This window comes from Centrocercus urophasianus, unplaced genomic scaffold, assembly GCF_019232065.1.
Source record: "Centrocercus urophasianus isolate 14NV4802_14NV808 unplaced genomic scaffold, USGS_Curo_1.0 seq_17, whole genome shotgun sequence".
NCBI lineage: Eukaryota > Metazoa > Chordata > Aves > Galliformes > Phasianidae > Centrocercus > Centrocercus urophasianus.
Window position 1 is genome coordinate 26873876 of NW_024884722.1, and position 22017 is coordinate 26895892.

The 22017-nt window shown below is 40.7% G+C and overlaps 1 protein-coding gene across 5 annotated transcripts in view; it reads left to right on the forward strand.

Moving 5' to 3' along the window:
• Window positions 1-5323: 5323 nt before the first annotated feature.
• The window catches only part of RHOBTB1 (Rho related BTB domain containing 1), a 49834-nt gene continuing 33140 nt past the window's right edge, over window positions 5324-22017 (forward strand). For 2 of the 5 annotated variants that reach the window (XM_042818072.1, XM_042818070.1), the window contains exons 1-3: window positions 5324-5403; window positions 9551-9645; window positions 20149-20262. The gene's annotated coding sequence lies outside the window, so the exon portion shown is untranslated. Of the gene's footprint in view, window positions 5404-5676; window positions 5741-9550; window positions 9646-20148; window positions 20263-22017 lie in introns of those variants that run through there. The other 3 variants (XM_042818073.1, XM_042818069.1, XM_042818071.1) reach the window with 2 other exon arrangements.

A 22017-nucleotide genomic window follows, 5' to 3' on the forward strand; every position in this document is an offset into this window, starting at 1 on the left:
GGATAGGATAGGATAGGATAGGATAGGATAGGATAGGATAGGATAGGATAGGATAGGATAGGATAGGAATTTTTTTATCAGTTACTGCTCTTGGCTTTACATCTGAACTCAAGAATGGATAATCTTCAGACAATGTAACATCTTACATTATTTTATGACTCTTTTTTTTTCCTGAATTAATTAGGTTTTCTAATGAAGTCATATAAGCTTTACTTGCTGAATTTGGTGCTTTCCATAAGTCTAGTTAGGTGTGCCTAAATGTATTTACTGATCATGTTTTATTAAACCACAGAAATTACTGAAGGAAAGGGTTTATCTCCTGTTCTTCCATAACATTGTTGTTCTTTCCAGCATTTTTTGAGTGTATTCTTCATAGGCTTGTCCAACCAGGTTTAAGGTCTTCTACTGAACAAGAAAGAGCTGTAAGAAAACATCACTTTGAGTGATGCTGGATAAACAGAAGCCATCTGTCAAAGCAGAGCAAGTAGAATTTCATTTGTAAGAACCACTAGACTTCAAGAATTCTGCTGTCACTTCAATCCTGCAACTTCTGAGATATAAAGCAATGGGAGATTCAGGTAGACTTGCCAAAATTAGGGATGGATCCCCTATGCATGACTTTGCGTATGATAGATTTGGCATTTCCCCAACCTAACTAGTATTTCTTCTCAGGCTAAAATATTTCACTGCTACAACAATTTGCCAATGATTTTTTTTTCCTTCTCATGTATCTTCCAAGCTGGTATCTTTATCCAGCCAAACCTCTTCCAGGCTTACACACATTTTTCTGGTACAATCACAAAATGATTCACTGTGGTCATTGCTTCAGCGTTAGAATATTATATCAGCCTATAAAGATGATCTAAATCTTCAGTAAAATTTTATAACATGCCTTCTGAGGTTTCATTCAGCTGTTGGTCTGCTCACCGAACAATGCAGTGTTTTACATATGGGCTGGCTGAAACCTTGTAAGAAAGAATCACATATTTCACCTCTTTGGAATGATTTGTTAAATTACAGCTTCAAGACATCATAGGGCTTTCTAAGAAAGGCTCTGAAAGTCCTGAATAGATGAATCACTGTGATTCTGATGTCTTTTAGGAGTTACGGCCAGTAAAATCTTTGCCACACAGAGATGTGGAGAGCAGGAATTCCAACTACTCTAACATCATATATTAGGGGATGGAAATGTAAGCAGGATCTGGGCACAGCTTGTGGGATGTTATGGGCACAGTCAGAGAATACTCAGCAGTGGGATACCACTGTCTGAAGCCTATTACTGATTTGGTAGTAAAAGGCTATGATGACCTCAGCCGTAATTCTGAGAGTACCTTTGTGGCAAAAGAGAGTAAAATATTAAAAGCTTCTCAGTGAACTGTAGCACAGTGAGCCACTGTCTTCCAAGTCCAGCCGGAAAACACAGGGGCTTTACTTCCCTAACCAACTCATTATTACCTCCCATATGAATTCCCCAGTTATCACAGCCCAGTTTGCACAACTGAGTAGATGAACACTCCTTTCCTTCTACTCCAGCACGGCACAAAGGCCTGTGCTGTGTTATCCGTGTGAGGTATCATGCTTCTGGACACTGCTGGAACACAAGTGTTAGCTTAGGCAGTGTAGCTCCATCCTATTTGCTTAGTGGGTGCTGAATAAGAGGACAAATGCACCAATCACACAGAACAGACTTTATATCACTTTTCTACAGAACAAAAACCTCTCTCAAACTATTATCTCAGATTTATAATGGAAAACATGACTCATCTGAAGCTGCTGTAGTCAGAATAACATAACTGCAGTTCATCTATAATGGTGCAGCAATGAAAAGACTCACAACCATAAATATTTTTGTCACCACAGTATCTGCTGTGAATGGGAGCAATGTAATCACAGTCCTGACATCATGACTGGTATCAGTTTGTCTTGTGTCTGAGTTCAAGATACTATCAATAAAGTTACACAACTGTCGGCCAACTATTCTTGACAGGAAATTTAATAAAATACTTAGTAATCCATTCCTTGAAATGTAGAATTTACATGGCTTCTGCTCATCTATCCCATGCCTATTTTGAAGGATAGTATCACACTCTCTATGCCTTCTTATAGATTCAGGGCTTTCAATTTTGCACAAAAAGAAGCTGTATCTTAAAAGTATAAATGAATTTGTCTGCAAAAAGTATTACAGATATTAAATTAAAGTTGGTGAAAACTGAGTGAGTATGCTGTAAAGATTATTAGCTTTCCACAGTACTGCTTAACAGTATTTTAAGGCTGAAACAGAATAATCAGATGTTAGAAAAAGATGGATTACTAATTTATTGCTTTTTTTGAATTGAATTTGTAGTTTTAGTATCCAGCACATAGTTTTAATGTAAGATATCCTAGACCCAGTAACTATACGGTAGTGAAGAAAGAACTTGACAGTTTAAAAATTAACTGCAATGCCAGTTTCAGACAACTTACAAAAATATTTTCCATTAACTGATAGGCAAATACAGATTCCAAAGCTTCCTTCTCATAACCTTTGTATTTCTGTTAGCTAGCACAATCTAGCAAACTTTTGGCATCTTGACACTGTGGTATCAAAGTATATTTAGCTTTCTTTTGTAATTTTTACCTGTTTTACTTTTTATCAGTTTTTTCATCAATTTATCTGATATTTGAGGGAATTATTAGAAACTTATCAAATTACACTGCCTGTAACATCCATGAAAAGTTGGTGTGTCTCAAAAGACAATTCCTGCTACTACAAGGATTGCTCTGAAAGTAACATTTTCTATTTTATTCTGTTGGCCCTGTTTGTCATAGGCAAATGGTAGTAGGACAGTAGAGGTTGAATCTTGCCACCAGTTTGTTACATTATGTTGTTGTGTAACAGATGGCAGCAGAGGGGCAGTCAGACAAAGGACGTCTGGACATGGAAGAGCAGATGAAGCAAAGGTGTGGAATTGAATTCTTCCATGTGGAAAAAAATGGCACCTACTGACATTCATCAACACTTTCTGAATGGTTATGGATATCAACTAGTGGATATGAGCACAGCGAGGTGGTGCATGCTGCATTTCAGCAGTGGAGACAGTGACAGTGGGTCACTTTCTTTGATACAGATTTTGACAAGTATTAAATGCAGCCTCTTGTTCCTTGCTGACAAAAAAACATAGCTAATGGCTGTAACTAGTTCTGTAGGTAAGAATTTGCTCTGAAATAGTGTTACTGTGCTCTTTGTATTTATTGCAGTTTTCACAGAAAAAAGTAGGAGGCATTACTTTTGGAGCAACCTATGCATTTACTTTATCATTATATCCTGATATATCATGCAATCTGTGATTAATAAATCATTTTTTAAGCTTACAGTGTAGACTTTAAGCATTTTCTATGATTATTTAAATTATACTGTCTCTTACTTCATCCCTGTGATGCAAAATCTTTTGCAAAGACAGACAGCTTTTGTAACAGTTGATGGACAGACCCAAATAGTAAGATTTTCTGCAAGTTGGTTTCTGCAATTTACACTGTTTTTTTTTTTTTTTTTTTTTTTTTTTTTTGAAATATTCATCAAGTTACTTGACCCAGCTATATTTTTCCATTAAGTCTTAATGGACTCTCATTGTGAAGTGCAAAGGAAAGGCATGGAAGGGACACAAGTTCTTCAGCATTCACCAAAAGCAGCTGATTTAAAGCAAATTATATCACCTGCTGCATGGGTTGACTTTTATCTTCCATGGGTTTTCTTAGCAGAGCTAAGAGCTAAATATTAGCCAATACAGGGTTTGAGGCCATCTTCTGAACAGACACAGACGATAACCTCGTGAGCTCTGCTGTCTGCTCTGATTGCCTTGCAAATGATACTGTTTTCAGCAGGAATTACAGGAATTTAGACAGAATTTGTACTAATTGGAATTGCACAACTACACACTTCTGCAGTCAGATGGCTGTGAAAGCACAGTGGAAGCTTACTTACTGGGTTTCTGGATATGGGCTACCAGAACTCTGAATTAACTCTTACCAAGCAAAAGAATCCTTCCAGTCCAGACAGTAACTCTGTCCCAGTAACCTATCTTTTCCCTTGATACCACACATCCAACAAGGGTCATTTGCTTTCAGGATTTATACAAAATCTTAAAATATAGCCAACTTACTAACATCTTTTCTTTCTGTCCCCATAGTGAGGGGCTTACAGTGGTGAGTGTCATTTATTTTCAAGACCCAGTTCCTAGAGTCCTATGATTGTTCTCCTACATTCTTCTCACAGTTGAAGCACTGTGTATGCTGGTGCTTGCCAGTACCCTAAGGCAATGATGTATGTGTTGCAGGCAGACTAGCCAAGGCTGCCTGCAGCTCCATACAGGCCAACATACGCTGCTGCACAGTGTAGCATACTGACACAGCATGCATGACACTTATACAGCAGGTACAGCCCTCCAAGCCTTCATGACTCCACGGGAAAGCACATGAAATAGAAAGCATCAAAAGCAGAGTAAATTCAGTAACTCAACTTTTGCTCTCATTTACATGGTTTGGGGGCTAGATTCTTTAGTTCTAAACAGAATCGTGGCTAACTTCTGCCACTCAAACAGAAGAGCAATTTGACAGCAAATTTGGCATGCGTCTCCATTGTACTGCTAGCTTGAGTTGTCTCTTGGCCCTGAACCAGGTTTTTCTCAGCCTACCTGAGCCATGCTGTCAGTAACCCTACAAACCAACAGCGATGTCACTGCAGCAGGTGAAGCTCCCGCAGGTGCAGCAGGGCTCAGCACTCTGCTCCTCAAACTGCCCCCAAACCACACACGGATCCAGGGCTGATCACGGAGATCAAGCAAGTGGAGAAAGTTCATTTTGTACCAGAATTTTGTACCTGAGCTTTAAGCATGTTAGCAATGTGCACCACAACCCTCTTGCATACTGTACATAACTGCTGGGTTACCTATGGCTTGCCTGCACTGCTCTCCTTAACGAGTTCGGTTAGTGCATCACGGATCAGAGGAAAAAGCAGAAAAACAGACTTATAATTGGTCTCCTGCCGAGATTCAGCATGAATATTACGCCTGGCTCGGGTCAGGATTTCCCGCCTGGGCAGCCGCTCAATAGCTGGAAGCGAGGCAGGAAGGAGGCGAGGCGCTGCCTCGACGTGAGGGATGAAAAGACCGCTCAGGGCTGCGCTGTGCCCTGCGAGGCGCGAAACGCCACAGAGCACCGCGCGCCGCAACGGCTGTAACGGCCGTAACGGCACCGCGTGCTCGAGCGCGCTCACATGACGGCGCGGCGCAGCCCGCCCCAAGAGGCTGGTTGGTTGCTTGGTTGGGCCGCCCGCGGCGCCGGGCCGGGCAGGGCGGGCCGTGCCGCGCCGCACCGAGCGCTGCGGGGGGGCGGCGGCTGTCACTTCCCCTCGCGCTTCCCGCTCAGGTGAGACGCGCGGGCTCGGCCGGCGGCTGTCCCGCGGGGCGGATGAGGAGGGACGTGCCGCGCTCGGGAGCCGTACGGCTCCTGCAGTGTGCCCGGCGGGTTCGGGGGAGGTCGGGCGGCTGCTGCGCCGCGCCGGGAACGAGGCGGGAACGAGGCGGGAACGAGGCGGGAGCCGCCGCGGGGGAAGGAGCGGCTGAGGCGGGCGAGGGGCTGCCAGGCTGCCCGGCGTGGGGGGAGCGGCACCTGCCCGGCCGAGCCGGCGTCCCGCGCCCTTTCCGCGCAGCGCTCCTCCGGCGTGCCGGCGGTCCCGGTGCGGGGCTGCTAATTGCCGCTACAGGTATTTTTTATGTTCTTTTGCCGGGCGAGCGCGCTGTCAGTACCGCGCAGAGGCGTTTCGTGGTACGTCTGATATGACTTTCATTTGTTCGCGAGGAGGGCTTTGCTCTGGCTTGCCTCCCTTGTTTTGAAAACTCGGTGGGCAAAGTTAAAATCTGTGCATGCTATTCTTTCTGAATATCGATCTGGCGCGTTTACTGCAAAAACTGAAGTTTCTTCTCACGCAGATTCTCCGGGCACTCTGTGAATGGACTTTGTTTGAAAAGTCATTTAGTGAATTAACGTAGCATGCACAGAGATAAATGGAGTTGACGTACCAGTGAAGTAGCATCTATCGCCTGAGCAAAAATGGAATGTTCCTGCCCCTGGGTTCCTGTTGAATCTTAAATTATTAATGGGTCTGTGCGTTACACAAACAACACTTGAAATGGGTGCGGAGTGCAAACACGTGTGGGGAAGCAGAACAGCAGTAAGAGTTGAGCAGGTCGGCCCTGCAGGAGCGGCAGGAGGGGGCTGCTGGGGGAGCAGTGTGGGCCGCACCTCACCCAGCAATCCCGCAGCTCTCGAAAGAGGAATGAGAAAAGGGCAACACTTTCTCCAAGTGGGGAGTGTAGGAAATTAAGAGCTTCAGCACGCGTGCTTTTGTTGAGTACTTATTTGACCATGTCACTGTGCACACTGCTCGTGGTGTGTGTTAGTGGCATTGGTGGTACCCCATTTTCTTTTAGAACCTGACTGCCAAATAAAGTATTTAGATCACACATTATCTAAATCTTCATCTCAGAGGAGACCTCGAGTAAGGGCATATTTGTGAAAACTGGTAGTGAAAGGAAGGATGAAACATTCACATTATACCGGGGTTCTGGAGCATTAAAGGCTTGAACGTGTATTCAGCGGAAATGTTGAGTTAGGTATCAATGGGAAGTAAGATTTCTAATGTCTGTTCAACCATGTAATGTACAGTAAGTGAGGTGTGTCACAGTAGAGATTGTAACAGCAAACTGAGCTTCTGCTCTTAGTTTTATGTGAACTTTCTCCGTACTGGCAATCTTACAGGCAAAAGTTTGAAGTATATTAAAGTAGAAACATCATGTTTATGAGCATTTATTTTTTTTTCCACATAATGCCTTGAAGCTGAACAGCTTTCAGGCAGATGTACTGAAAAAATTTGGCGTTATGGAAACATGAAGTAAATAGGTAGAAGTGACAGGCTGGAAAAAAATAGCTTTTATGTAGTTTGAGAGGATAAAGTTCTGCAGTAGTGTTTGTTAGTAATCTTTTTAAAAATAAAAACTGGAGAAGAAAAAAGGTTGTATCAGCATAGGCTACTAACAATACAAAGGTGCAACTGGGAGCGTTTAAGGAGTAAATTTGACTGAACTCTCCATAAGTTTTTTCCTATGTCATTAGGGAAATGACTCCTGCACAGAGGAGGCACTGGCCCTGAGGATCCATCCAGGGAGCCCAGCATTCTACGTGGTCTCATTTGTGTTCCTGCTGGGCCTGGCTTGTGCTGTGGCTGTATTGCCTGCCAGCCCTCTGCAACAGCCTCCTCTGCTTCTTGACAGCTCAACAAAAATTCACCACCTTAGAGAATTAGGCTATGAAAGTACATCCCTCACTGAGTTACTGTTTGTTCCAGCTGGCTTTATTTTCCCTCAGTTTATGTCTGTACTGCATGTCCTGCAGACAGCAACAGTGCTCCTGCAAGACCTGTGCTGTCAGTCCAGGTGACAGCCTGTTTCCTGCCTGACTGAGGAGCACATCAGGGAGGGAAGGAACTGTGCTACTGTGGTCAGAATAGATGCTCTGTAGTACAGAAGTGCAGGATAAGAGATGCTTCAAGCCAGATCTCTTCAGCTGTGAGCTCCTTAAGACTCTGATAAGGAAGTTACATGTGTCATTTAGCTGCTCTATTTCTGAGATGATCTGCCCCCACTACCACTGTAGCAAAGATCTTTGCTAAGTTAGACTTGTAACTAGGAAGCACAGTGCTAATTAAGAGTACCTTTCTTTTATGTTCTCAACTATCTTTAAAACCAGAAAGTAGAAGTAAGATTGAGGGGTGAGAAGAGAGAGACCAGAATCTTTTCTTCCTTTTTTTAAGTGAACTGGAACTTTCAAGCTTTTTCCATAGTAATGATGAAAATCAGGTTTAACTACATTCTGCCTGTTCATACACAATTAAAAAATCTCCCAGCAAGCTGAAGAGTCTCACTGTGGCCTTTAACAGGACAGCAGTGTAAATAATTAATGACTTCTGGAGAAAAACTATGAATGGAGCTAGTGGAAACACTTTGCACATCTGCCTGAAAGTGAGGAAGATCTTAATCTGTCCATGGAGTCAGTATCTGTGGATTTTAGTGAGGGCAAAGCAGAGAAATACTGGTTGAAACGCCTGATACCTCAGTGAAATGGAAAGAGAGAGAGTTGTGAGTTTATGATCAGGTGTATCAAATCTTTTTTTTGAGAGAGAGAACTGTGAAAAAAAGATGGAAATAACTTTGAATCTGGCATCAGTAATGAGGAAACAGAAGTTATGAATGTCTCAGTATCACATGAATAGGTGTTTAAACAGTTCGAGACTCTCATGTGTGCTAACGTCTCTACTTTGTTCGTTGTTTGGGGTTTGTGGGGTAAGGCTGTGATTGCTAAGGTTGAGATGTGGAGGCTGTTTGGGCCTGCCCTCGTGTTAGGGTGAAAACAGTAGATAACATGCTGAGAAGATTCTTAACAATCATAGCTGCATGAAACAGCAGCTAAGGAAGGGTAATGCAGTCTTGGCAACTGAAATACTTAAGGCTGACTAGCAAAGATGCTCCTTCTGTGGCAGAAGTAGTATCCTTTTGGAAGGATACGATATAGAGATTGTGCCCTTGATTCTAGTGTAAGCGTATTGCCTGTTTCGCAGGGTGGAATCAGGTGATACCTCATTTTCTGTGCTCGCTTCCACTGTTGTCTTTGCAGGGTAGTATCTACTGAAGGTAGGAATTTCTGTGGGAAGCTGATTTCAGCCCTAAATTCAACTCTGATTATTCACATAAGAAGGGAAGCGCCTAGGAAATCTAAGCAGGCCTCTTCAGCTGAAGAATCTGCATTTTCCAGCTGGCATGGAACCTCTAAAGCTGATTACCCCTTTGAGCTTTGCTTTCAGGACAGCACTGGGATAAAAATCAGTGTTGCTCCTACCTTAGGTTCTTGGAAAACCTCAATGCTGCTGAGGAACCTCACCACAATAATTTACCCCCATAGTAACGCTTCTCTAATTAATTTCCTTTGGGATTAAAGGTGGAAGCGATTTAAAAAAGGAGGAAAATTGTAGTGAGGTAAAAAAAAAGCTTAAAAATACAACTACATGTTTTAAGACAATCTTGTTGCCTTGTGGAAGGTGGTAGTAAGGTGGTGGTTGGTCTGTTAGCTGGCCTATGAATAACTAGTTGACAAATCCCTGATGCAGCAGTGATTGGTTGTAATGCATGGAGTGCTTTTTATATCCACATCTGGAAGACAACTATTCAAAAACAAGCTTTTTTTTTAAAAAAAAAAAAATCTAAGAGAGGTGTATCAATTGCCAGGTATGCTCAAAATCTCATCTGTACCCATGATTTTTCCAGTGCGTTGGAGTGGAAAGTACAGATACTATGTTTGAAACTTTGAAAGAATGTTTTGTTGAGTAAGCAGTGTTGCTCTACAATATAAAATATGATAAATGTTATCTTTGGTTTTTGTTTTGGTTTGGCTTTTTTTACAACTTTAGGTTGAAAACTGTAAGGTTTATGGTCTTCCTTTCCATCTCTACTCTTCCCTTCAGGAAAGCCATGGTAAAAGACATGAAATATCTTTAATGGAATTCTGATCCTAATCAAGCAGTTAAAAATGGATATGAATATTATTTTCTCCAGTGAGGTAAGTATTCTTGAAGAGAAATGAAAGAACAACTGATTTCCTTTGCTTTGGGTTGCTGTTGCCACTGTTGTTCTGTCCAACTGCTTTCTTCCATGTTTTTTCAAGTTACAGCACCTATAACTTCAAGAGCTTTGCACTGGAAGTAGTAACTGAGAGTCCTAGGATTAATCCTTTCACTTACAGGATTACTCAACCTCATGTGGCTGTTTCACCAAATAAAAACCAATGGATAAGGGATATGTGTTGTTCCACACTTGGTCAATGGGTGGCTTCTACACGTAACAGCGTTTGGCCTAACGGCCAGCTTTTGAATGAAGCATCAGAGCAATAGAAGCTGCTAAGTCAAGTTTTGAAGAATGAATACTTAAGCAGAGCAACTGCAGACAGGGGAAATGAATGAAATCCTAGGATGAGGAAAAAGTTTCTCTCACTTCAATTTCCTTTTTTTAGTTAATGCAATCAGGCATCCCTCCTTTCTGGCCTGTGCAGTCTGGATATAGGTTGGGCTGTTGGTAGCCTGAATTACAGGCACATTATTAATAATGCTTTCGCCAAATCACATACCCAGCTTCTTCTGTCCTGAGCTAGATCTCTGCTGTTTGTTAAGGAAGAATAAGTTAAAAACAAGACAAAACAAAAACAAACAACAACAACAAAAAAACCAACCAAATACATCCCCTGAATTTAGTTAGGATCACAGGAAAATTGAGGTTGTAAAGGAACCTCAGGAAATGATATAGGCCAACTTCCTGCTCAAATTTGCCAGCAGTCAATGAAATTCAGACTAAAAAGGCCAGTGAATTCAAATGACTATTGTATGTTCAAAAACAATAAGAAATTAATTTATATTTTGCCATATGTATTAAATGTATGTTGTAATAATGCAAATAGGACCATACTGTGCTTCTAAAATTTATTGGAAGGAAAATATTTTAATTAAGATTGCAAAATGCAAATGTGATTTTTCCCTGAATGAAGGAAACATATCTCTGACATACTCATTTCTTGTAGTCACATATGAAGCTTCTAAAGATCATCTAACACATTGACATGCTGCAACTGCTTTTGAGAATGGATTTCCTGCAAGAATGACTCCTTCCCCCCCCTCCCAGGCATCCCTAGGGAATCTATTTACTTTCTCATGTAACCAAATTGCTTTCTCATAATAAGGGGAAAGGAAGCGAACACTTTACTTATCCTGATATATGTTTCTGGAACGCTTCCTCTCAAGTTTAAGTATTTGTTCATGGGAAAAAATAGTTGACAATGTGAATAAAAATAAGCATATTATCAGGAAGCAGTCTCTCCCCCAGCCTCTCAAAATAAACACTAACCCAGTGCTCTTCCTCATCTTCCCCTCCCACACCCCCTCCATCCACCCTTGCAATTCCAAACGATAAAACAGAACATTTAGTGAGCCCCCAAAATAGCTAGTGAAGTGTACGGCCAGTGGGGGTCGTCCAAACAAGGGGTTAATATTGTCAGGAAGAATAGAGTTCAGCATTCCAAACCTGTTAAGAGAGTCACTGAAGGGAAGAGACATGTCCTTGTTTACTTTGGATTTCTGCTTATCTTAATGTGCTTTGAATTGATCCCTCAAAATTGATAATTTGATAGCTTTAATAGTTGCATTAGCAATTTGATGAGCCCCCTCCAGCACACCATCAATAACAAACATTTTGTGAACAAAAATAGAATCATAGGCAATGTAGTTCCTGAAAGCCAGCGTGTAATATTACGTGAATGCAAGTTGTGACGCTATTAATTATTTAATAGAGATTTCAGCATCATGGATGTGTGCATTAGTGCAAAATGCACATCCACGAACTCCAGTTGATACTGGGAATGAGGGTGGAGCAAGTTGCACTTCTCAGTTTTTGAAGAGAACTTAGTTTGCAAATATGTGCAGAAATTAGCTTATCTGTCTCATATGTGATTCAGAAAAAAGCTACATCTATGGAAGACATGTATGTGCAGAATTATTTCCTCCTTAATATCCAGTCACAACTTATTTGTTTGCGGGCTTCTTGAGGAATTAGGAGAGCATTGGTAGTAAATTCAGCTCTCTGGTTAAAGAAGCTACTGCTGTCCCAGAGATGACTTTTTCCGTCAGTAAAATAAAATGGTATGTATGTGTTACTGCACACAAGAATGCAGATTCCAGCAATGTAATTTAGGTGCCAATTCAGGTTGATAAAAGCCATGCTCTGGACTGTGCAAAACCAGCGGAAAGGTGTATGTGTGTATGAAACAGTAACCTGCAGTAGAACTAAATGTAGATGAGGTAATTTTAAATCCTAAAGTTACTTGAATTAGTTCTTCCCAAACTAGCAAATACTTATGACTGGAGAATGTGAACATGAGGGAGCTGCTGCACTGTTTTGGCTGGTGTGTAGAGGGAAGGGGCAGTTTTGCTGTGTTTGTAGCTTTTAGTCCTGAGAATTGAATTTACATTCTCTAGCAGTATTTATTGGACTGTGAAATCCTGTGCTATGCACATTTCTGATTTCTGTGCTTTCACAGAGAGGAATGACTGATTCTCATAGCACCTATGCAGAACCAGGAGACAATTGTCTGTTGTTTCTGGGTGGGAAACCAAGAAACAAATGCTGCAGTACTGAAATATCCATTTGTCCAGGGCACCTGAACAACAAGGTACCCAGCACAAGAAATCTGAGTTGCAATACATGTATATAAACAACATTGTTACCCCAGAACATCCAATTGCCAACTGGAAGCATCCTTGTCTTCCACTCTCAGAAGCAAGGCATTTGCACTTTCAAGATGAGGGTTACCAGCGATAAAGACATAGTGAGCATGATAGCAGTAAGTGGGTTTTAGTTACTTGTTTTCACTGCTTTATCAGTGATGAGATGGACCTGGGCTTATAAATGGGCAAATGTTGCAGAAATTGTTCTGAGCAATAGTATCTTTTAGACCTGAGACAGATGTGAATTATGGTCTCTTGATTGCATGCATGTTTTAGTTCATCATTCACAGCTATTGCTTAATGCTTCATAAAGCTGGTTTTCTTTCAGATGCATGTTTTTCACTATGCATGCATGTTTAAACTTCTTTGTGGATTCTTGGTTGCTAGATGAGGAGGAATATTTCTACAGATAATTTCCACTCTTCTAAGGGAAACTGTGGGACAGGCTTTACTTGGGGCCATGCAACTGGTTCTGTTAGAATTTCCTCAGGTTTGAATCTGATTGTTTTAATCCTCCTTTCCTTGTGTGTTTGTGACAGAGCTTCCCACTGGTAATTCCTTAATGAAGGAACTGGCAACATTTGTCTTAGAGTAGTAATCTATTTTTTACTGTTGTTTTGAATTTCAGCTAAAAACCTCACCCTAGGAATAAGTATTTTGTTATTAGTGTAATAAACATTTCATCTTCATTACAATTTAAAATTGTCATCTTCTGTAACAGATACTGTTCAAAAGTTAATTCATACTTTTTCCTGCCTGAAGATTTTGGAGACAAGCTGGGGGAGGCATTCACATGCAGCTTCTAAAACACTATGAACTGCACTCTGCTGTAGCACATTAGCCAGCAGGTATGGGCACACATGAGATTACTAATTCCATAATTCTTCTCTTACACCCTTACTCAGAAAAAGGACCTGTTCTAACTCAGAAAATAGTATGAGATGTTCTTTAAAAATAAAAATCCACATGCCCTTGCTGCCTTATTTAGAAAGTGTATCTATAATAGAGTTCAAGATGTCTGCTCAACATATCTCCCCAGAAATGAACATACAATAAATTTCAAGACAGTGAAGCAATTTTGACTTCATTAGAGCTACCCACATGCTGAATTAAATTTAAAACTAACTGGCTGTTCTAATCAGTTTTTATTTGTACACTATTAAATTCTGATATTGGCATATTTAAATACAGTAGTTATCTGTTTGCATATGCATAGTTGGAAAATGATGGCCTTTTCTTCATGTTTTGAAAATCACACAGATATGTAGTAACTTGAATCCTCTGAGTTGTTCTTTTCCTTAACCCATTTTTCTAATGTGTGAGGATGACTGTTTGGCAGCTCCTGGAGGTTGTGTATTCCACACCCTCTGTAAAAATTTCAACTGTGTATAACAAGGATGTGCTTTCACAGATGGTGGCTTTTAGTCAGTAAAGAAGAAAAAAATTCTGATAAGGATTCCTGGTGAAAACAATTTGGGAAGGACCCCTTAGACAGCCCACAGTGAAGCAAGCAAACCATCATTTACTGCCTCCGAGCCTTTTTGCTCAAGATATAAAAGCAGGTGTCTTCTGTGCATTTTTCTGCAAATCCTGGAGTTGCTGTTATCCTTCAGCTATGCCATTTTTTTTTTAATTTTTTTTTTTACTTATATAAAATGTTTCAAAGGGAGAAAAAAATTGCCAGCCCAGAGCAACCCCAGTGAACTTTCTGCGTGTGATGTAAGGCCTTGACTCATTAGGAAGCAAGAACTGCAGCAGTGAGATTTGTTTAGGCATATTGAAGTAAACCACTGAAACAGACGAGTGCTGTTTGGACAATGTAAACCTTGTGTTGAAATAATCCAGGCTTGTCCACTGAATTTAAGTTTGTTTTGCGGAAATACAGTCTCTATGTCAGAATCTGTGCCTAGTGTAACTAAGTCAGGTAATTATAATTAATTAATAAACTGATTCAAATAAGCTGCAAGAGACAAAAGGTTTTTACATTTCTGGCAAAGTTTTCTCTTTAAAAATAACCTGTGTTTCTGAAGCAGAAGATGTAGAAAAAAGTAACAAAGAGTTTGGATCTTAAATTATTAAAGCCATGTGCAGAATCACACTAGTCAAAATAATGAAGAATTTTACTGTAATCTTTGAATTAAAAAAAACTAACCCAAAGCAATACATTCTTTGAATAGCCTAGTGGAAAAAAAACCAAAAACAACAAACAAACAGTAGAGAGATAGGCATTTCATTCAGCACTGTTTTGTTTTAGCTACCTGATGTCTTCATTCTAGAACCTGCATGTTACAACTAATTCTACAGATAGCACCTAAATTGAACCTCATGGGGGTCAAGTGGAAAGTTTTACTCCTTGCTTTCTGTAGATAAATATAGCTACCTATAGCACAGAGATGCAAGGGTAAATCATATTTAACAAGACTGTTTCAAACATTAATGGTGGTGAAATTAAGCTGCCCTTGATTCTACTACTTAATCCAGCTCCAGTTGTTTTCCAGCCTAGAAAGAACAGAATATGGCTTTGGATGCTGGAGTTACATGTAAGCAGTGATTCAGAGATGTATACTAGTCTTTGACTATTGTGAAAAGATGATAAAATATACTTCCATAGAACACTTTCACAGGGAGACTTCAATCAGGGTCGCCGAAACAAAGGCAACATCCATTCTCTTTCTCTCCACCTCTAACCTACACTTTCCCATTCCTGTAACTAGATATCTTTGATAAGATTTGTCTGCATGATCTCTTTACAGTATAAAAGAACTTGGAGCAGCAATTGCATGTAGGTGCAGAGTTTTCTATTTATATATTGTTCCTGTAGAAGTGGTAGTCTTTGAGCAGTATTTCAGCTTTTAAAATTTGATCTGCATTTTGTATCCTTCTCCTTATACAACTACTAGGCTTTTAATACATTAGTTGACTTTTACATGCCCCTAAAGGCAGGCAGAACATTTATAGTGCTTTAAAGTGTGAGAAAAGATCTATTTATGTCTGGCTTTTAAAGCTCAATAGCCCAGATCAAGAGGGAGAAGCAACGGCAGCATTTGCCATTGAGAGCATTTTAGTTCCCAGATATCACTCACTGTTTAAAACTCAGTACTCAGAACTGCATTTTGACTGATCTGTAGAGAGAAAGGACTGAAACCAACATCCAGCCAGAAGGCTAGACAGAAAGTTTTCCCCAGCTGACTGTTTGCTATGACTCTCACTTCATTTCTCAAAGAAGTTCTTGCTGTTTCATTAACATCTGACTGGATGGCAGAAAGGTTACAGTAAATTTGTAACCATTATATAGAAATTAGCTTTACAGGTGACATAAATGGATAACATAGCACAGGCATGAAATGATTTCTTCAAGATGAGGATTTTCTCCTGGGGTTAGCCTTTCATACACTTGTGAATGTTTTCCTATGAAGTGGCAATCAGGAGTTTTTCTGGACTGAAGACGTGTTTCTGACATGTTTCTGTTTGTGAACAAAGGCAGCACTTACAGACAAAGTTGTTAAGATTTGAGAATTCTTGTCTTAGTCAGCATTCCACTGATGCATTAGCATTTGTTTTGCTAGTAAGCATTATATTTTATAATGCTCCTGTAACATGGTGGAAAGCACAGCAATAACAGCAAGGTCTTATGCTGTAGCAAGTAAGGACTTATTCAAAGGCAACAGCCATACACACAGGAAAAAAATAGAGAATCTGCTTACCTTTAGAAGGCCTCAGGTAGGTAGGGATCTCCAGCAAGATACCCTTGCTTCCACTGCCAACCCTTAAATGAGGTCTGGGAAGGGGTAGAGCCAGGGTTCTGGCCAGCCACTCAGGCATATTGCATGCACTTTAGCTCCCCTGGGTTGACTTTTCCTTCCCACAAGGTGCTCCATCATTGGTTCAGGCTGTGACTTAGCATTTCTGCTCTGTGCTCCAGCACTGTCACAGAGAGCAAACCATTGATTTCAAAGATGAGTCTCCTCTACTTCAGGAAACCCCTTAAATACTGGAAATAGTTGGTAAAGCTGGCTCTGGGTAGTTGGCGAAGTTTTATTGTACCTCAGTGTAACACATTTCTGATTTTCTTCACTTGTGGAATAAATCCTCCTAATAGTCAGTTTTTCCCATTTAGTTTTGCTTTGGAGCAGTACATCAGCTAATTAAATCTTTCCTATTGATGTTGTAAATCTGAGGATCTAGAAGCAGGCAATGTAACCAAGGCAAGCCGTTGCAAATGTTTTATCTTTAAAAAAAATAGTTCCCTATTTCATACAAAACTGAGCTATGCAACATATTCTTAATATTGCCTTGTCCTCTCTGGGTTGTGAATTCAGCAAGCTGTAACTCTTCCACTTCTTCCCTTGGGAGACTGTTATATAAGCATTCAGCTGTTCCTCTTGTTGTCCTTATTAAGATGAAATTTTATTTTGCTTAATTCTATCTTCATAGGCCTAACTTTGCAAACTGGGACAACTCACATGAATCCAGCCCTTTTAAAGACCAGACTATGCGGCCTGTGCAGAAGAACAAGGCAGTATTAAAGGCAGTAATAGAATTTAGCAAGGTTTTATGGGACCCTGACAGCAGAACTGACACCTACCTGAGTCAGCGGAGCGCTCTTCCAGAAATTCAGACTTAGCCACATTCTGGGCTGCGCTGGGAAGAGCATAGCAAGGAGGTCAATGAAGTGATTATTCCCTTCATCTCAGGCATTTGTGAAGCTGCAGCTGAAGTAAAGTTGCTAGGGGCCTGAAAAGCCAGATGTACAGGGAGAGACTGAAGGAGCTATGTTTATCTGGAGAAGAAGACTAAGAGGGAATGTACTTAGTACCTTCAGGTATCTAACAAAGAGCTGTTGGGAAACAATTAGACTCTTCTCAAAGCTTCACGGCAAAAGGACTATGCAAAATATATGCACATATTAAGCATTTTATCTCTCTCCATTAGGGAAAAACGGTGTAGAAATACTATTCGCGCAGCAAACAATTGTTGCTATATCTCATTTGTAGAATGTCTCACTATATTCTCATGCATGACAGGCTTCTAAAGGAATGAACGTCTTGCACTGCGTTTAGCATTCAGTGAATAACTGGAAAAAAATAAATGCAAATGTCTGTAATGCATACAATGAATATACAATTGCATAAGTTACATCTCCATCTCTGAGAACTGTGGCAGAATTGGGTGGGTACTATGAAAAGGGATGCAGCTGACCTATTTGATTTCCTTTATATCACAATTGGCCGAGAACAGATCTTAAAATCGCTGCGTAGAAGCACCTTATCTCAAACTCTTAAATTCTGTCCTTATTAGACAAAAAAAAAAATCACATTGCTAAAGGACTGCAAACAATATGTAATAGTTTTGAAAAGAAGGCCAGTTGTGAATGCGTATGCATTTGACATGGGAATTGTATAGTTCTGAGTGCAAACCCATTAACACACACACACACACACACAAAAAAAAAAAAAGACAGGAAATGAGTTGAATTTAGTTCAATTTTAATTTTATTTTAATACACATTTATGTAGTTTTTCCAGTGTATTTTTTCTCTTTATGAATTTTTTATGGGTAAAATCTAATGGAGCATATGCCAATCCATAACAAAAGTAGTTACAAGTGATTTTGATATAGCCACATAATTAAAACCTCTAAGCCTAGTTGTAGGGGAAGAGTAGACTTCAGTGATGGGAGCTGGGTAATACTGGTATTTTAATTCCCATGCTGCCAGCTGGCTGAGACTACGAATCCTACATACAGAATTTGCCATCCTCCCATTGTAATTGATGCACCATGTGTCCTTATTTTGGTTGTACATCGTTCATTCATGTTCTTTTTTATTATTGAAGGCAGGTTTCAAAGATTGTACCTTCTGTCCCTGTGGGGCTACAAGATGCAATGTACTGTCCATATCCATACAGGATAATTGAACCTACTTTGTTTTTCTGAATTCATTGTAAAATTAATATTTATTTTGGCTAACAGCTTTTTAATCTCAACGTGCTCTTAAGAGCTTTTCTAATACTAAGATCCCCTGCATTCAGGGGTAAAGGAGGGAGAACTCCAGTTTATCCTGTGCTACTGACTTTGATTCTTGCACTGCCTCAGGCTGCCTGTATGATATCAGATCTGCTTTAGAATCACTGAATCATTCATGTTGGAAAAGACCTCTAAGATCATCCAGTCCAACTGTCCACCTACCAGCAGTGCTGCCCACTAAGCCATGTCTCAAAGTGCCACATACATCTACCCTTTCCTTAAATATTTCCAGAGACGATGACTTCACCACCTCTCTGAGCAGCCTGTGCCAGTGCCTGACCACTCTTTCAGAGAAGAAATTTTTCCCAATATCTATCTTGAACCTCCCCTGGTACAACACAAGGCCATTCCCTCTTGTGTGGTTACCTGGGAGCAGAATCAAGTCCTGTAGCTGTTTATGCTGACGGTTTGTAAGCTTATGTAACTTGTTTTAGGAAACTGTCATTGTACTTGGATGTTACTGCCAAAAATGGGGGTTATTCAGTTATTTCAGTTATTTCAGTTGTTCTGGATGAAGACCTTGACGAGCAGTTCTGAATTGGTAGAAAGTTCTCTAAGGAGTTATCCTAACAATACATGTTGGAGGAGCCTCTGAAGATAAACCAAATTACCAGAGCCAGGAGCAAAGTTGTTTCTAACTTTGGTTATGGTTTATGCACAGCTAATGTTCTGTCATGATGCTTTTAATCACTAGAGAAACACATTCTCAACAAACAAAAGGTCAATTTAGCCCCAGAGTAACGTACAAGATGTTGGAACATACAGGAATGTACCCTTACATTTTCACTTCCAAATATATTTTGTGATTTAGTAATGCTAAAATTGTTCTATATAGAATTCTCTACGGGTGTGAATGCAGTTTTTATTCTTTCTTTTTTTATGAAGTTATTCTCTAAATTTTGGTGCTGGTGTTAGCAGCACATAATGGAAATGCAGTGATGGGACATACTTGGCAGCACATAATCACGTTTTGGAGAGCTGCATGGACTTGGCAGTCCAGATTCTAGTTAAATGCTAGCCATGGTCCAGTGCCACGTCCTTTGGGATTGCTTGTAGAAATGGAGTTTATTTCCTTCTCCCTCTTGCTATTATCCATCCCCTGAAAATAGTCAAAAAAGAAAAATCCAAGCTGGCTACTTGGAATGCTTACACATCTAATTGAGTAAAGCTTTAACACTCGTGCATTTTTAATTCTTATGCTAACTCAGGGGGAACACTTAGAGTTTATTACTATCCTTTCTTGTATCAAAGCCTAGAAACTGCCAGTTGCTGTACAGTATTAGAGATGCATTCCAGCCACTTCTGAAGGTACATCACTCAAGTTTATGGTCAGTACTCCACTGTTCATTTAAATGCTTTGAAAAATGTAAATACTGATGATTATGTGATGTTAGGATTGTAAGATATGTCCTGGGTTTTTATTTTATACTTCATTGGAGAAGATGCAATCTGGACTCTGTAAGAAGTCATACACTTGAGAAGGAAAGGTAGTGAATGACAAAAGTTGCTTTAGATAGTCATTAAAGTGGAAACTCCTTAGTAGCTTGCAGCTATTTCCACAGCTGCAGAAACCTTCAGGCTTTGCATACCCTTTGATGACAGTAAAAAAAAAAAAAAAAAGGGAAACCTTTCTTTGAGCCCATCAGATGCAAAGCCCTACTTCTTCCCACTCCTTTTTCACCACCTAACTAATCTCCATCATTGCTGGATTCTGTTGTTTTTCCTGTTGTGCACTAAAACTAATACTTTCTCCCTCTTTATGCCTATAGGACAACTCTGTGTGACGCTTGCAAGTGGAGATAATGTTATTTTTATTGCAGTCTGGATGCTTCTTGAGTCATTATCAGAACAAGTCTGGTTGCTTTGCAGCAGTTTTCTCCCAGGTAACACTAACTTACCTGTTAGAACCACAACACGATTCTCTGCAGTAGTGGTACAGCAGGTGTCTTTAATAGGGACATGTGTTATGACTTTGTAGTTTGTCTTCAATAAGTGTTTGGACTGTAAAACAAAAGTGACCATAGAGAATTAAGATTTGCCATACCAAAAGAGCAAGATTAATACCCTCTGTATCACCTAGCCACTTTTAGTCGCCCTGCTTTGCCCAGCCCCTAAGTTAAGTGGGATGAACCTGGGCCTTATTGTTTCCTGGAATGCTGTGTCCTGAAAATGAGTGAACACACAGGGGTTTTTGTTCTTACATAGAATAAAAAAATTTAAAGACAATCAGTAGAAAAGAAGTAGCTCATAGAATCACAGAATCGCTCAGGTTGGAAAAGATGTTAAAGATCATCAAGTCCAACCACAACCCAGCCATACTACCCTAACAACCCTTTGCTAAATCATCTCCCTGAGCATCACATCCAAATGGTTTTTAAACACATCCAGGGGTGGTGACTCAACCACCTCCCTGGGGGGACTATTCCACTGCTTAACAACCCTTTCAAGTTTTTCCTGATATCCAACCTAAACTTACCCTGGCACAACTTGAGGCCATTTCCCCTCATCCTGTCACCTGTCACCAGTGAGAAGAGACCAACCCCACTCTCGCTGTAAGCACCTTTCAGATACTGGAAGTGAGCAATAAGGTCTCCCCCCAGCCTCCTCCTCTTCTCAGACTGAGCAGCCCCAGTTCCTTCAGTCACTCCTCATAGGGCATATTCTCCAAGCCTTTCACAAGTCTTGTTGCCCTTCTTCAATGTCCTTTCTGTATGCAGACCAAGAAACTTTCAAAAAAAAAAAAAAAAAAAAAGAAAAAAAAAAAGAAAAAGTCATGCTTAATATTTGCAATGACAGGAATTGTTCTCCTGTGCTTAATTGCCTCTGGTGAAGTGCAAACTGTAATTTTTCTTGACGTAGCTGTGCTCAACTGAAAAGTGTTGTGGTCTGACCTGGCTAATGTGAGTTTGGCTTCTGGGCATTTTTAAAATGGTTGACTATAAGCAGAGTGCAGTTGGATATCGTTGGTGTGTTGTTGGTACCGGTCTCTGTAGTTTGGAGGAGGTTCTCTTTGAACAACATTATAACATGTTTTCCAAAAGATGACTGTTATTGCTGGCAGACTGTGAGCTGTGTGGCCTGCTGTAAGTGAACGATTTCTTTTTGAGTCACAGCTGCATCAGAAGAGTCCCTCAGCCACAGCCATTGTGCCTGTTCCCTTTCCTGTGCTGAAGAGTTAATTGCATTTTATTGACATCAAGCGGTAAAGAGTCTGTGAGCAGTGTTTGTAGCAGGCAGCCTGCTCTGGAATTGAGCTCTTTTACCAGGTACAGGGCTTGGGCCATTGCTACCAGATAGAAAACTCCCAGGGCAGAAGTGTCAACTCGGAGAAGGGGGTTTTATGGTTTTAATTTTGCACCTGTTTCAAATGCTAATGAAAAAGGACAGAAGTCACTTATAATGCCTGCACAAAGCATGTGCACCTTATTTAGGGGACCGTCCAGTGGGGCCTTCAAGACCATTGCACCGCGGTGTGCGGTATTCGCGGAGTGCGTGTGCGTATGTGTGCGCGCATCCCTTCCTTTCGCTGGGGCTGTAGGTGCGTGCGGAGCTCCGCAGCGGCAGGGCAGGGAGGGCAGGGCGCGGCGCACAGCTGGCTGCTGGCTGCTGGCTGCTGGCTGCTGGCTGCTGGCTGCTGG